Below are 12,952 nucleotides of genomic sequence, written 5' to 3' on the forward strand. Positions count from 1 at the left end.
TCAATTTTGCCTAACAGGAGATGGACTTCATCTTGATGTTTTCCATTCACTATGAGTCTCAGCAGTGATCATTGTGATGGGAGGATGGGCACAGAACCAGACAATAAATATCCATGTGAGAACAGGAAGGGCCCCAGTACAAATATATATATACATATTTTTAATTAATTAATTAATTAATTTTTAAATCCATGTCTCCAAGGCATGAACCAGGCATGGGCACAAACCAAAAGCCAACCTGGGATAAACAAGGAATTGCTTTGTCCCTGGCTAATATGAGATTAGCACCACCAAACCAGGTGCAACTCTACCCAGGTCAGGGACAGTAAATTAATTTATTTTTTAACAAGTTTATTTTATTATTTTTATTTTATTTTATTTATCTGTTTTTAGAGAGAGAAGAAAGGGGAAAGAGAGGGAGAGAAACATCAATGTGTGGTTGCCTCTCACATGCCCCCAACTGGGGACCTGGCATGCAACCTAGTCATGTGCCCTGACTGGGAATCGAACCAGCGACACTTGGTTTGCAGGTCGACGCTCAATCCACTAAGCCACAGCAGCCAGGTTGCCCTGGCACAAATATTGATGGCTCTAGGGAACTTTGCCTTCCCATCTCCCTCTCCCTCCTCACTAGAGACTTCGATAACCCTCTCAGCATTTCCCTTGGTGACAGGGACACCTTGTGCATCATGCTTCTAGGTCTGCCCTGTTCAGGGTAAAGCTGAGGGGGCTCAGGATCTGTAATGTCTCCGAGCAAACAAGCATACAGTCCAGATGAATCTTTAAGAAAGTTATACGTTTTAGGGTCTTCAGTGATATCGGCCATTTGACACATTTTGGCAGCCATGAGTAACAATTCAGAGCCCTTCTGTGCATAAAATCTTTTAGAAAAATTTTAATTTCCATCAAGGTATAGTTTCTGATCTTAGTTTCTACTTGATTTTCTCCTGCTACCTTACTCTTAAGTGTTGTTACTGGAAACATAGGTGGATGGCATCCCTGTGAGCTGCTTTCTCAGGTGACCACTTTCCTCTCCAGGGCATCTCAATCTTCCTCTCCGGGATTGGGATCTGCCTCCACTGGCTCAGTGTACACAGGGTCTGTGGGAAAATCCCATAGGCCTTTGGAGCATCATATTAGAGCCTTGGCATGTTGGTAGGCTGTGGCACCGAGCAATGCCCAAGAGGCTTCCATAGTGGTTTTACATTTATCAAAGGGCTGGTGTTCCTCCTGGGGCTTCTTAGGAGGCACTGGCACTAGATATTACAGACACTTATATCTGTCCTTTATATGTTTAGCAACATTGCACCAAGGATTAGACCCACAATAGCCCGCTGGGTCAGGGGACAGAGCTACAGCAGTGAGTGAGCAGAGACACAGAGACTGGGCGCCTCTGTTGCACGTTCCCTTTGGTGGTGCCATTGGTTTCAAACCAGCTGCAAGGCTGGTTCCCTCTTCTGGGTTGGGACACATCAGCTAGGCATTACCCACCAACTCAGTAGTCACAGGCAGAGGTCCCCTATCCTCCTCACCAAGGGAATCTTTTCCTAATGCTTTCATCCCAGAGCCTGTTCTTAGACTGAGACAATAATAGCCTTGCAGTCCAATCCATCCTTCTTGATTCTCCTTGGCCTTGAGGTATGAAGGACACTTATGCACATTAATAGTCAATTAAGGGCTTTATAGTTAGCAGTCTAATCCTCTCATTAGACCATATAGCTTTGATCATGCTGCTCTGGGGAGATCTTTGAATTATTATGGCAGCTGTGACCCTTTGGGTGTGATATTGTAGACAACACCTAGACTCCGAGCAACAAGCTGTGCTTCTTTCTGAGATGGTGTTACTTATCTGAGTTAGGTGGTTAGTAAGTAAGTTGCAGGTAAAAGGCATTCCCCTGGGTTCGTTGGAAGGTCAATTATGCAATCCTGCCAACTATGCCGATGGTTGTGTGCCAGTCTCAGCTATGATGATAACAATGCTATCTGCTAGAAATGTCTGGGTGTACTCACCTGGGCCCCAGTTAGTTTCCCACAGACATCTCCCTTTTCCAGACCAGGGTTAGGACTGGGACCCTTGTGGTTTCTACTCTGATTGCAATACAGCCTTCAGCAATAACCATCAGGAAACTTTGAAGAAAAAAAGTTTATAACTTAGAGGTCCTGGAGTATACAAGGCATGCCAGAGAGCATACAGATAGGTTGGAGAGAGAGAGAGAGAGAGAGAGAGAGAGAGAGAGAGAGAGAGAGAGAGAGAGAGAGAGAGAGAGAGAGAGAGAGAGAATGAATGAAAGAGAATGTGAGAATAAATGTGAACATGGGCCCGGGGTTCTGCTTTTACTGAGGTCAAGATTGGGGAGTCCACAGTATCATGGACTCACTCTTTATTGGTGAATTTATTTATTTTTATTTATTTATTTAAAATATATTTTATTGATTATGTTGTTACAGTAGTCCCAATTTCTTTTCCCTTTGCTCCCCTCTTCCCAGTACCCCCTCTTCCTCCAGCAATCCCACCCCCCTTAGTTCATGTCCATGGGCCATGCATATAAGTCTTTGGCTTCATCTTTTCCTATATTATTCTTAACTTACCCCTGTCTATTTTGTACCAACTGATTATGCTTCTTTGTCCCTCCAGCATTTCCCCATTTCTCCCCTTTCTCCCTCCCAGCTGATAACCCTGCAAATGATCCTCACACCTGATTCTGTTCCTGTTCTGGTTGTTCGCTTAGTTTTTGTTTTTATTTTTTAGATTCAGTTGTTGATAGTTATGAGTTTGTTGTCATATTAGTGTTCATAGTGTTGATCTTCTTTTTCTTAAGTCAGTCCCTTTGACATTTCATATAATAATGGCTTGGTGATGATGAACTCCGTTAGCTTTCATTTGTCTGGGAAGCACTTTATCGCCCTTCCATTCTAAATGATAGCTTTGCTGGATAGAGTAGTCTTGGGTGTAGGTTTTTGGTTTTCATCACATTGAATACTTCTTGCCTGCAAAGTTTATTTTGAGAAATCAGCTAGTAGTCTTAAAGGCAACCCTTTGTAGGTAACTCTCTGCTTTTCTCTTGCTGCTTTTAAGACCCTCTCTTTATCTTGAACCTTTGGCATTTTAATGATGATGTGTCTTGGTGTGGTCCTCTTTGGGTCTAGCTTGTTTGGGACTCTCTGTGCTTCCTGGACTTGTATGTCTATTTCCTTTGCCAAATTTGGGAAGTTTTCCTTCATTATTTTTTCACATAAGTTTTCAATGTCTTATTCTTTATCTTCTTCTTCTGGCACCTCTATGATTCGGATGTTGGCATGTTTAAAGTTGTCCCAGAGGTTCCTAAGCCTCTCCTCATTTTTTTCAAATCCTGTTTTCTCATTCTGCACTGATTGACTGTTTTTTTCTTCCTTATGTTCCAAATCACCGATTCGAACCCCGGTTTTCTTCCCTTCACCATTGGTTTTGTGTGGATTTTCCTTCGTTTCATTTAGCATAGCCTTCACTTCTTCCCTTATGCATTTGCCATACTCAAGCATATCTGTCAAGCCTGTGAGCATCTTTATCACCAATGTTTTGAATTCTTCATATGTTAGGTTGGCTATCTCCTTGTTTGTTAGGTTTGCTATCTCCTCATTGCTTAGTTCTCCCACTGGAACCTTGATCTGTTCCCTCTTTTGGCCATACTTCTCTGTCTCCTCATCTTGACAGGCTCTTGTATTTGTTTGCCTCTGTCTCTTAGATAGAGCTGTCGTACCTGTTACATTGTAAGGGGTGAGCCTTAGGTATTTGTCAGTACAGGGGCGATCTCTTTCACCATGTTGTGGCACTATGTGTGGGGGAAGGGTCTGAGAGGGAACAATGCCACTTGTTCAGCACTCGCCCCTTTTCCAGTCACTTCTCCCACTTCCATATGGGCCTGGCGCCTCTCTGGATGTTGCCCTGGCCATTGTTCCAAGAGTGGGTGGGTCTGTGAATGTTCTAAGACTGTGGGGGCCCTTTAAACAGGCACACTCTGCTGAGAGACTGGCAGTTTCTGTCTTTTCCCCTACCCCTACTGGTTCGCACAGTCAGAAGCAATGAGGCTTTATTGTCCCTGGTGCTGGAACCGTGAGCTGTGTGGTCTGGTCTGGTGCTAGAAGTGCTCCCCAGGTGTCTCTCTCCACTTTTTTAAATGTTCAACTGTGCTTTCCACTGGCCTGCCACTGCCACTGCCACTACTGCTGCCACCACCACACTGCATTCTCTCCACCTCAACTCCACCCCTCCTACCTGTCTGGATGAATATTTCTTCTTTACATCTTTGTTGTTTGGACTTTTATGCAGCTCGATTTTCTAGAACTTCCAGTTGTCTCTAGGTCTGAGGTAGCTGTATTCCTTCTTAGTTATGGAGGGAGATGCAGCATGTCTGTCTAGGTCTCCATCTTGGCCGGAAGACTTTTACTGGTGAATTTAAAACATAAGAGTGGCAATTTAAAGTGTGAGAGAGAGGAAAAGAGAGAAAAAAATCCAAGTGACCCACATGGCCAGTTATCTACATCAACCAGGATCTCTAAAACAAAGGAGCTTCCTGGTGGGGTGGGTGGGGTGAGTCTTTATCTAGCTGTGTTTCTGGCAAAGTGTTTATTTAAGATAGCCATTGGCACCAAAACTTAAATCAGACACTTGCATTACAAAAAGAAAAGCCAACTGTCAGGGCTCACACTGCACAGGGGTTGTGTCTATTAGACAGCACAGAAGAAAGTAAGAGTTAAGGTGCTGATGCCTAAAGCTTTATTTCTAAAGCTTCTGATGTCACTTAGGAGTTCTCTTCACCTTGATGATGCTGTTTGTTAACTAACCTCTCTTAAGTCAGGCACTTGATCCATTATTTTTAACATGAGGTACCTAGTCTTATCCCCATTTTACAGATGGTGGAGCTAAAGCTCAGAAAAGTTAAGGAAAATGACATAGCTAGTACCTGCCCTTCCAGTCAGGGCACATCAGAGAAGGAAAACTCTGACTCCAAAAAACCTCCGCTGCCTTGTGGCATACCTCTTCAGGGGAAAGGCTAAGGGAGTAAACCCCGACAGAAAATCCGGAGCCGGAGTCCCTAAGGTGGTTTGACGTTGTAGTCAACACCGGCAACTCCTGCGGCGCACCTGAAGCCAAGCTGTATTGACTCCGTCTTTCCCTTGGACCCTTCAGCTGCGAAGAGAAGGGGGGTCTGCTGCATGGGCAACAGCAGACCCTCCATATCACCCTGCCCAGGCTCTGTAGCTTCAGCTTCACTGGAGAGGACACTCCAGCGTCATCGTAAGATGTCGATTCAACACGGGAGGAGACAGATACCGTGTCACTCCCGAGTCGGACTGCACAGCCATTCTCGGCGGTGCAGATAGACTCTTAAGAAGCTACACCATCGTCTCTCGAGACGGACGGCTGCCGACGAGTACCTGGCCAAGCTCAAATTGCAATCCGGGTTTGTTCAAAGACTGTTCTCCCTACTCAACACTCAAGTGCCCCCAATCTAGATACTCACTATTTGAATAGGGTTCAGTTCATTAAGATAGATTTTATATTGGGGAGGGGGTATGTATCATTTCTTATTTATTTCCAAGTAATTGAAATTTGCCCTTGCAAAACATATTCTGCAGTGTGACTATTTCAGAGTGGGCTAATTAAGCATTGTACCCTTTACTTTTTTTACATTTCAGTGATGGGGAGTTTCATTTTTTCCCCCTAGGGGCCAACTTTAATACTCCTAATAATTTCTCATGACTACAGAAACAAATAAGCCACAGGTTGGATTCATACATGAAAAAGAAAGAATAGAGGTGATGCTAAGGATGCGTTTGATCAAAATGCATCAGCTTCTGGCACAGCTGATCCAGTTACTCTCTCCTATCTAGAAAGATGTAGAGCCCAGGGGGTGGGGATGGCACTAAATCACTGACACTGTGAGACTGGAGACTGGAGGAGGGGACAGATTCCTCAGGGCTCCCACCATACCCAGAGCAGGTCTGCGGGGCATATGATGGACTCCTCTTGATGGAATAAAGAGGTTTGTTTCTGTTTGATGCAATTCATGACAGATTGATAACTGCAAAGGCATTCAAACTCGGTGTTTCACCCCCCTCCTCTTTAACACTACAGATTGTGAAGCTATTCAGGCATCTGGTGTTTGTTAGATGGCTGCGTTGCATCATCCTTATGATTGCTGGGGAACATCTCCTAGCATTCGAACGATTGGAGAGAAGACTATGGGGCACAAAATGGCCTCATCCGGTTTACATCTTCATTACTGCGCTTCTCACATACCTGCCTACATCTGGAAAAAATCTCCAGGTAAACCTCTTGGGCTCTTTTTCTAAAGAGTAACTATAATTATTAGGGCTATACCCAAATTCGTCTTAGAATAGGTATGTGGCTGAACTTCAGCCAAAATCCTGTGCCTGTCTAGAAGAAATTTTCCTTTTTTTTTTTTAACATCCAATTATATAGGAGGGGCCTTTTACCCACACATGGCCAGTGGGGTCCCTGGTTCTCTACACCCAAGTCTTCCATTTATGCCCTAAGGTAAATGACGAGGAGCTTTTAAGGAAGAAACTTAAAGATCTTTTAAAATCTCACACTGACTTTTTTTCTCATTACTGAATCCCAGAATTCTAATGCAGGTCAAGTCAAAATTTTACATATGTCAAGTCTTTTTCTTTTTAGGTACTATCACAAACTTTACCATACCAAGTAACAGCATCAAAAAATCTTCAGTTTCTACTGTTGCCTGCTTATCCCCTTGTATATGGTTCATCCATTCAACACACATTTAGTGAGCACTTACCAAGGGGCCAAGCTCCATGCAAGGCACAGGGAACCTAAAACTGAATAAGACACAATGGCAGTTAGCTGAAGAAGCAGATACACAGTGAATCACACACAATACTGAAATGTTGCCTAAGGTTATGCAGAAGTGTGAACAAAACATTATGAGAACTCAGTTGGGAGAAGAATGAACTGTACAGGTATGAAAAGGGAGGTAGCAGAGAGGGTCGCAGTCAAAGAAGGCTAAATTTAGAGATTAAACATAAGATGAGCTTTGAAGAATATGTGACATTTCACATAGAAGAGAATAAAACAAGAAGAACGAGAGAAACAAGAGGAAATGAAGCAGTAAGGAACTTGTGTGGGCTGCAACTTTTTCAAATATTTCTGGTTACTTGGGTTGGTAGTGGTTTTCCAAGGTCACCTTGTTACCTTGCAGGGCTCGTTCACATGGCACCTTGGTGTAAGACCCAACAATTAATGTTGAGAAAAACAGGCCTTTATTTATAATATTCCAAACTTGGGGGGTAGGGAGTTGGGAGCACTTCAGCTTGGAGCCCTGTTTTCCCATGAGACCCAGCACTTCCTTTGCTCCCCAAAAGGCTATAAGCCAAAACTAAGCCCAATAGTTTCCCATTCCTTATATGTCAGCCCTGTCTTTCAGGATCTGAGATACATTGTCATCAGCCTCCGTATAATAGTCCAGAAAAGCATGTGATGTGTTACACTGGATCATGGTAAAGTCCAGGAAAGACACAAGTCCTAAGAGAATGTCCTGAGTTCCAAGAGTCCAGATAGAGTCCAGGTCTGCAAGGCAGAGTCCTTGGTGGCTTTGCAGTCAGCTGGAACAGGCACAATCAAAGCAGCAGTGTGCCTGCTTCCCTGCTAGCTCAGGACACATGGCCAAATCCTGACTACAAACTGTATAGCTGCTTCTTCCTTCTCAACACAGACCAGCTTCACTACAAGCTGCATGGCTGCTTCTTCTCTACAGGTAGTATGGCTGAATCCCTTTCCAGATCATGGGTCCTTCCTCATGGCCACTTCCCTTCTCTTTTGCACTCACTCCACTTGCATGGCCCTCTCCCATGGTGGACCAGCTCTCCTACAAACTGCCTAGCTGCTACATCATGGCTCTCTTTCTACACACAGACCTCCTAGCAGACTCCTGTCTACATCTTTTCAGACCACATAAGTAGCTTCTCCTTTTGGCTGCCTGCCCTTATTTTAAATCCTGAACCAGAGCATCATAGGTCATTGTTATGAAAAGTATCTAAAGCCTATCATCTGCCCTTTTGCCTTGGACTGCAGCAGGGTATTATCTAGTTACCGACTTGCCATAGATATGCAAAGTACCTTAAAAGCTGTATTATCTCCTTTCCCCATCGCCAAAACCATGAGCTGTGGGGACTTTGGGGACCCCAACCCTCCTCTGTTAAAACCTCATGATGCAATGCTTTTTCATCTGCCTCCTTTCTTGTTTTTAAAACATTTATTCTCAGTAAAAATTCAGAGAGAGAGAAAGAGAGAGAGAGAGAGAGAGAAGGCAGGAGAGAGAACCAAAAGGAGGAGGAGGAGAAAGAGGACCTTAAGAGTCTCAGCAGTCATTTCTGCCTTCTTTGTATCCAGGGCATATGAGGAGAAAGCAGCCTCTGAAAAGTCCTCCACCTCTGTTCTGCTCCCTCTGCTCAGGGCCTGCCATTAAGAGCTCATCTGGACTGCTGCAACAGTTGCCAAACTGGCTTCCTGTCTCCAGGCTCCCTCTCTCCCTTCCAGATGCCAAATGTAGCCAGTGATCATTTCAAAGTATAAATCTGGTCATCTGGCTGTATCTACTCTTAAGATGTGGCGCAAACACACTCTAGCAGGGCCCCACAAAGGCCCTTCACAATCTGGCTACAACCTGTTGATTCCAGCTTCATCTCTCACCTCTCCTTCCTTACCCCACCCCCAGCCACTGACAACTTCTTGCCACGTTTACATGGCACATACATACATTCTGCCTGAAGTGTCCTTCCTGCCTTTTCTCCGTAGTGGACTTGAGTTATCCTTCAAATCCAGGGACAGCATCTGTTGTATGAAATACATTCCCAATTTCTTTCCTCCCCTAGCACAAATGGATTCCCATTATCATTTGTCTATGCCTTGATTCTAGAGTTCATCACATAGAAAACTGGTCTCCCTTGCCAGATTGGGAGGTCTGGTTGAGGACAGACACCTTGAATAAGTCATCTTAGTAGTTCCAGTGCCTGTAACAAAGATAGAATCGGCACTAAACAAAAACAGGTGATGAAATTTATTTCCACTTCTCTTCCCTCTCATTTTCTTTGCCTTGCCCCATCTTTTCTTCTAATACTTCACCAAGATCTGTCTCTGGGCAATGCCCACATCCCTAGGCCTCTTTCCCCATTTATAATTCTTCTTGGAGTGTAATCTGAATGATAACAACTACTTCCTACCTCCAGCATTTATTAGAGGCTAGACTCAGTGTTAAATTTCATTATCTCATTTGATCTTCTGGGTATAATAGAAGTCACAGACTGTAGGCTAAAGGGGTGTTTTCTCTGCCAACACCTTAAAAATTATTTTTTCACTAATATTGAAAAATCAGGAGATCATACATAGAAACCCAAATTTCAATATTCTTTTGAATAAGGAAAAATCTGTCAATTCCGGGTCATTACCAGATAGTGCTGAGGAGCAGTCGTGTTCTTGATGTGAGGGTGACATTTCCAGTTTGCCACAAGCTTCCACCTCTTCCTATTATTAGATAGGACAAGGGTCTAAAGGTCTGGGCCATTTTTACTAAACGCTTTTCATGCTAAATATTAAAATGTAGCACAGTATTTTGCAGACAAGCTGTAAACAGGATGAAGTTGACAGGAACTCAAACCAATAAAAGTAGCCAACTGCAAAGAAGAAATCAACACAAAATTGACCAAACAGAGTATATAAGCAATGGCTAAGCCTCTCTTCTGGGAGGTAGAGCTTTGGGTATGAATCCTGTGTCTCCTCTACTTGCTGCAAGTAAATAAAGCTACCTTATGACAACCACATGTTTTTTGAAAAGAGCACCCCAAGCAGTGAACCCCTTGAATTCAGTAACACTATGGGCTCCCATTTTTCTTCCTATGTGTGTTGTTTTGTTTCTTAAAATAGATAAAAAATTTTTGTATCCCTGTTTCTACCAAAATGGAAAACTAAAATATAGGCTACAAAGGTCATATGACTTTTGTTTCTTAAAAACCTACTTACTGCAGATGTTTGGTTTATGACCCCTGAGGTAGGTAATATATTCTTAATTTTACAAATGAGGAAACTGAGGCTCAGGGAGGTTAATGGCTTCACCGTGATTCTATATCTAGAAAATGTCCAGGCAAAGACAGGACCATTTTACTCCAAAGCTCGTGTTCTTAAATATAGGAAATTTTTGATCCTGTAGCTCTACAAGTAAAAAAATTAAAAAAGACAACCTTTGTGCATCATTAGTGAGAATGCAGACTGGTGCAGACACTGTGAAAAACAGTATGGAGTTTCCTAAAAAAAATTAAAAATGGAACTACTTTTTGACCAGTGATCATGCTTCTGGGTATGTATTTGAAACTAAGTAGAAAGAATGCATGCACCTCTATGTTCATTGCTGCATTATTTATAATAGCCAAGATCTGGGAACAGTGCAAGTGCCAATCAGAAGGTTAAAAATTTGTGGTATATTTATACAATGAAACACTACTTGCCCGTAAAAAGAAATTTATCTTTACAGCATAGATGGACCTAGAGATTATTATGCTAAGTGAAATAAGTGAATCAGAGAAAGACAAATGTTATATGATCTCATTTATATGTGGAATCTAATGAACAAAATAAACTGACAAAATAAAAACAGGCATGAATACATGGAACAGACTGACAGCTGTTAGAGGGAAGGGGAGTTGGGAGGCTAGATGAGTGAAGGTGAAGGGATTAATCAAAAGAAAAGAAAACTATATATATATATATATATATATATATATATATATATATATATATTATACACAGATACAAGAAGGAAAAGGAGGTGTTGGGTAGGAGGAGGTGGGCAAAGTGAGAGAAATAGGGATAGAAAGAGACTGCTTGGGGTAATGCACACAAGATGCAGTGTGCAGAGATAATATTTTATTGCATTGCACACTTGAAACCTGTATGGTTTAGCAAAAACAATGCCACTCCAATAAATTCAATAAAAAATAAGCAAACAGCCCTGACTGGTGTGGCTCTGTTGGTTGGGCTTCATTCCATGAAACAAAATGTTGCCTGGGGGAGGGAAGTAAAAGGGACTAAATGGTAAAGGAAAAAAAAAAAAAAAACGCACAAAACATTAAAGATGAAATAATGAAAAAAATTTTTTTAAAAGAAATGTTGCCAGTTTGATTCCTGGTCAGGACACACTCCTGAGTTGTAGGTTTGGTTCCCATTTGGGGCATGTGGTCAGGGCACATTTGAGAAGCAACTGGTTGTTTTTTTTCTCATAATGATGTGGCTCTCCCTCCCTTCACCTCTCTCTAAAAATAAATAATAGATAAAAATCTAAAAAATAAAAAATTATTGAGTATGCACACCTATTACATACATTTACTTTTATAACAAATTTTTTTTTCAAATTATAAGAGAATGTTTATTTAGAAAGTCACAGAGGTAGAGCCGCTGGGCTGTGTAGGCTCAGGAAACAAGTTACCGAAGGAAAAGAAGAACTTTTGGAGCTTAGGAGAGAGAAGGGAAAAGATCTTTGGAATGAGGACAGAGGACAATGAGATTAATCAGAGAAGGGAGCCAAAACTACTATAATGATAGAAGGAAGGGCAACCACCAGGATTCATTTCTGGCTCTTCTAGTACCTTCCAAAAAGTGAATTTAGTCTTCCTACCTATACTTTCTCATCTTGTTAGGAGGCATCCAAGATGGTGGAAGAGTAAGTAGAAGCTACACTAGCCTCCCAGGACCAATCAGAAATTATAAATAAATTGTAGAGAAATTATCTAGAATACCCAACTGAACACTAGCTGGAGAGAAGCCTTAAAACCACAGACAGAAAGAAGAAACCATTTCAACACAACGTGACTGGTAGGAAGTGCAGAGGAGGCACAACAGGGCTTGCTGGGCTCCCATGGGCAGCAGCTGGAGAGCTGGAAAGATGTTTCAGTGGTCAGGGGGCTTCCTCCTGAGAAGTGTGGGGTCTAAACTCCAAGCTGGGCTCCCCAACCTACAATACCAGATCTGGAAAGGAACCCAGATAACATCTGGCTATGAAAAGTAGCAGGGTTTCTGTCTGTCAGGAGAGATGGCTGGAGACCCAGAGAGCCTCTTAAAGGGTCAATGCACAAAATCTTATTTGCAGCCACTTACCCTGGGCTCCAGCAGAGTGACAAAACAGTGGGCTAAATATGCCTGAGGAGAGTCTGGGGTTGGTGGATCTGGGGTGAAAACTGAAGGAGCAGCCACTAGGATCCCCGTGCTGAGTCATTCCCCATACCACAGGCCCAGTACTCTCCAGCAGAACACTCTTCCCTGCATGACATCAGCCTGAGGAGTAGCAATACTCTTGTAGGCAGGAATAACTCTGACCCACCCTGTGATGCTTAAGCTAGGCTGCTGGTTACAGCTTGATTAGATCAAAACTGATCACTTTAAAGACTGATTAGTTTAACAACTAAAGCAGAAAACAGAAAGAAGCCAAAATAAGAAGACAAAGAGACAGACCCAAAATGAAAGAACAAGTGAATTTTCCAGAAGAATTAAATGAAATGGAGGCAAACAATTTATCAGATAGAGTTTAGAGTAATAATTATAAGGATACTTAAGAGCATGAAAAAAGACATAGAAACCATAAAAAAAGGACCAGTCAGAAATAAAGAATGCAATATCTGAAAGAAATAAATAATATGTGGAAGGAATAAATGGTAGGTTAAATAAAGCAGAGGATAGAATTAGTGTTTTGGAAGACAATGTAGAAAAAAACACCCAGGCAGAGCAGCGAAAGGAAAAAAGAATTTTAAAAAAATGAGAGTTTAAGTAAAATTTTGGACAACATGAAGTGTGGCAACATCCACATCATGGGAATACAAGAAAGAGAAGAGAGCCAGCAAATGATCAAAAACCTATTTGAGGAAATAATGACTGAAAACTTCCCTAATC

At 42.3% G+C, this 12,952-nt stretch overlaps 1 protein-coding gene and 1 non-coding gene across 3 annotated transcripts in view; one reads left to right on the forward strand and one right to left on the reverse strand.

Moving 5' to 3' along the window:
• The window catches only part of MSRB3 (methionine sulfoxide reductase B3), a 273,055-nt gene that overhangs the window by 191,603 nt on the left and 68,500 nt on the right, over positions 1–12,952 (forward strand). For both annotated transcript variants that reach the window (XR_016510495.1, XR_016510494.1), the window contains exon 6: positions 6,116–6,307. The gene's annotated coding sequence lies outside the window, so the exon portion shown is untranslated. The remainder of the gene's footprint in view (positions 1–6,115; positions 6,308–12,952) is intronic.
• LOC150012096 (small nucleolar RNA SNORA48) lies at positions 190–325 on the reverse strand. Its single transcript, XR_016511045.1, has one exon. It is a non-coding gene; the product is annotated as a small nucleolar RNA SNORA48 (small nucleolar RNA).

This window comes from Furipterus horrens, unplaced genomic scaffold (genome assembly GCF_987537825.1).
Source record: "Furipterus horrens unplaced genomic scaffold, mFurHor1.1.pri manual_scaffold_4, whole genome shotgun sequence".
NCBI lineage: Eukaryota > Metazoa > Chordata > Mammalia > Chiroptera > Furipteridae > Furipterus > Furipterus horrens.